At 41.3% G+C, this 3,864-nt stretch overlaps 1 long non-coding RNA gene across 1 annotated transcript; it reads left to right on the forward strand.

Annotated features, from left to right (window-relative positions):
- The first annotated feature begins 362 nt into the window (after positions 1 to 362).
- LOC138804041 (uncharacterized) lies at positions 363 to 3,178 on the forward strand. The gene is made up of 3 exons (XR_011365137.1): positions 363 to 709; positions 1,093 to 1,209; positions 1,864 to 3,178. It is a non-coding gene; the product is annotated as an uncharacterized lncRNA (long non-coding RNA).
- The last annotated feature ends 686 nt before the right edge of the window (positions 3,179 to 3,864 follow it).

Consider the following 3,864-nt stretch of genomic DNA (forward strand, 5'->3'; position numbering starts at 1 on the left):
AGAGGGGGTCCGAGTCCCCTGGTAAGTGAGTGGTGTTGAGATGTTGCCCCATTCACTGAGACCTGATTTTGTCTTTGTGGCCACTTGTCTGTCTTGTTTACTTTGGTGTGTTTTCTGTTCTATGTTTTCTGAGGTAGGGAAGTTCTGGGTGAGAGTGGCAGGCTCACTCAGCAAACTCTGGATTCAGCTTGAGAACAGCACAAATTTCTGGGGGCCCATTAGTCCCCAACTCAGCCTTTGGTTGTTGTTTTGTCTAGTTCCGTTTTAGAATTGGTACCAGTTTTAAATGTGAATCCTTGGTTTTTGTGTTTATCAGTGTTTTTGATATTTATTTGAACATCTCTGGGGGAATAAAAGTCTCAGCCTCTGGCTGGGCTTGGTCACAGACCTGCTAAGTCTCCCTCCCCCCTTCTTTTGTTACAGCAGCCAAGAGGAGGGGCATGGACAAGCCTCAGGTGCACCTTCTCCTGGTGGAGGCTGCTGGAGAGGTTAGGGTGTAGATAGCAGTGAGCCTGGTCTGGACTTTCAGCTGCTCCAGACAGCTTAACAATTTGTAAAGTGCTTTTGTCAAAATTGGGTAAAAATCAGGCCCATTCAGTTTCAGGTGACCCCCTCACCCAGCCCTCCTCCAACAGAAGGGATTCAAAAGACTGATTAGTGAAATACCTTGCTAAACAAGCAAGCCCTGGAAAAATGAAGCTCAACAAAGGTACTTCGTTTAAAAGAAATATTGTCTTAAAATTTTTTTAAAAACTTTAGAAAATGTACGTACAACTGATTTTGATTTTTTGTGTGCTTTAAGATCTGTGTGTTTTGTATGTGTTTATGAACATGTTCAAGATAAGAGTTGTCAGCATGCTGTAACAATGGGTGAGTTTAAGTTTAAAATTCAAAAGGTTATGAGGTTTGGACATTACCAAAAATTTTAAGGAATCTTCACATTGTTTTTAACGGCTTTTTAAGGATTCTTTAACTTAAAAATTAGAAAATCTGGTGTTGAGTTCTAATTTTATTCCCTTGTGGTCAGAGAGAATGCAAGGTTTCTGAATTTGGACAAGTTTGCTTTGTGGCCTAAAATGTGGTCTATTTTAGAAAATGTTCCATGTGCTGTTGAGAAAAACGTGTATTCTTGTGGAGAGCTGCGGGAGCCACGACCAAAGACGGCCAGGCAGTAAGGCGTGGCCGCAAAAGCAACATTGTAGCTCCTTGGTAAGATGGCGCTGGCTCCCGCCTTCTGTCTTCCCAGTGACAAGTGCTCTCTGTAAAAACAACTCCTTATATGGCTATGACTTGGCTCCTAGTTTGCTTCCGTGTTTGCGACCCTATCGGTATATGCCACGTGGTGCTTCAGGATTTGCCATCCAGGAGACTTATAACCAGAGCGCGGGGGCGGGGGGGGGGGGGGGGGGGAGACAGAGAAGCAGGAAGAAGCGGGCAGAAGAAGCAGGAGAGAAGATGTTGTAAAAGGTCCTGAATAAACCACATTGTGTCTTCCTTGCTGGTCGAGGTGGTCGCGACATATTCTTATGCTGCTGGGTGAAATTTTCGGCAGATGTCTGTTAAATCTAGTTGATCTTTGCAGTTGTTTAGATCTGCGGTTTCTTTGTTGAGTTTTTGCTGAGTTGATCTATCTAGTTGGGAAAGTGGTGTGTTAAAATCCCCAACAATTAATGTCTTTGGATCTATGTAGGATTTGAAGGAAAGTAGTGTTTCTTGGATAAATTTGGGTGCTCCGTTGTTTGGTGAATAGATATTTAGAATTGTAATATCCTCCTGAAGGAGAGATCCCTCAATTAGTATGTAGTGACATTCTTTGTCTCTTCTCACGAATTTTAATTTGAAGTCTATTTTATCTGATATTAGGATTGCAATTCCCGCCTGTTTATGGGGGCCATATCACCTTGCACCAGAATCAACTCCAAATGGATCAAAGACCTCGAGTCAAAGCAGACACTCTGAAAACATTACAGGATGCAATAGGAGAAATGCTAGGTCTCCTTGGCACAGGCTGAAAATTTTTTAATAGAGACCCAGAAACACAACAAATCAAAGAAAGGTTGGACAAATGAGATTGCATGAAGTTAGAGAGCTTCTGCATGGCAAAGGACATAGCTAGCAAGATCAATAGAAAGCCTACGGATTGGGAGATCTTCACTAGCCATACAATGGACAAGGGTCTCATATCTAAAATATACCTGGAACTCAAAAAATTAAATCCCCCGACAACAAATCCTCAAAGAAACAACTGCCCAATAACTAAGTGGGCTAAAGACTTAAAGAGAAACTTCTCTGAAGAGGAAAGAAAGATGGCCAATCAACACATGAAGAAATGCTCAACCTCTCTAGCCATAAAAGAAATGCAAATCAAAACAACATTGAGATACCACCTCACTCCAGTTAGAATGGCTGAAATCAAGAACTCTAAAAACAACAGATGCTGGAGGGGATGTGGACAGAAGGGAACCTTACTGCATTGTTGGTGGTCATGTAAAGTTGTTCAACCACTTTGGAAAGTAGTATGGAGGTTCGTCAAAAGACTCCACATAGAGCTCCCATATGACCCAGCAATCACACTTTTGGGCATTTACCCAAAAGTATACAAACAAGACCACCAGCACGACTATGTTTATTGGAGCACTATTTACTATAGCTAAGTTATGGAACCAACCCAGATGCCCCTCAGTAGATGAATGGGTCAAGAAAATGTGGTATATATACACAATGGAATTCTATGACTCCATCAGAAAGAATGACATTGCCCCATGTGTTAGGAAATAGAAAGACTTGGAAAAAATTATATTAAGTGAAGTAAGTCAGGTCCAAAGAAACATAGGTCCCATTGTTTCCCTTATTTGCAATATCTAGTATATGTCTGAGTCAAGCAGAAAAGGTCAGATCAGGTGATGTTAGGAAAATGAACTCTAAGATATGTATTCAAATGTGTTTTTTTCTTTCATGCATTTGTTTCTAATGCATTTATAAGATTATTTCTTTGTTGCTTTGTATGTCCCTCCCCCACAGTATAACCCCTGCTTTCACTGTATTTGATGTCGGTATAATTTTTGGAGGGGAAGGGGAAAAACAAGTTGTTTAAATAAGGATACAGGTGGACCCGTTGCAACAATGAAAAGTACAAGTTTTCATGTGGAAAACCAACTTTACAACTTTGTTGTGGGGGGGAGGGGCAGGAAGGATTGGGTGGGGGGGTGGGGGGAGGCTGGGAAGGGATGGAAAGGGGAAACAAAGGAGGAGGCTACAATGCTTGATAAGAAATGTACTCATTATCTTGCCCATCTAATTGTAACCCCTCTGTACAGTATTTTCACAATAAAAATAAATAAAAATTAAAAAATTAGAAATCTGGTATTTTAAAATCTAATATTTTAAAATGCATAAGGCTGTTTATACTGTAATCAAGATATCTGGCTTAACACAAATACATTGGCTGTTTGGAATTTAGTTCCTTGGCTAAAATTTGGGGATAAATATTAGAAATTTAAGTGTAAAGGTTAGTTTAACACTGTCAAAGATGTTACCTGTTCTGTCTGTCTAAAACTGTGTATTTCATTCGAGAACCAAGAGATAAGAAAAGGGAAAACTTAGAAACCAACAGAAGACCTGTCTTTAGGGGTGAGGAGTGAACAGGCAGAAGTGCAGTTCAGCTGGTCATGTATGGTGGGACAGGCCCTGAGGAAGTCCACAGATAATGGGACAGGCCCTGGGAGGAGTCCATGCATGGTGAAAGGGGGCAAGCTGGCACAAAGGCAGTTCACCTAACACTAAAGAGTTGGCTTAGGTACGTGCCCATTCCATAGGAGGGGCCAAGTGGCCCATCTTTGTTCTGTCCCTTTTCCCTACAGATTG

Source organism: Dipodomys merriami, unplaced genomic scaffold (genome assembly GCF_024711535.1).
Source record: "Dipodomys merriami isolate MVZ:Mamm:240054 unplaced genomic scaffold, mDipMer1.0.p SCAF_353, whole genome shotgun sequence".
Lineage (NCBI taxonomy): Eukaryota > Metazoa > Chordata > Mammalia > Rodentia > Heteromyidae > Dipodomys > Dipodomys merriami.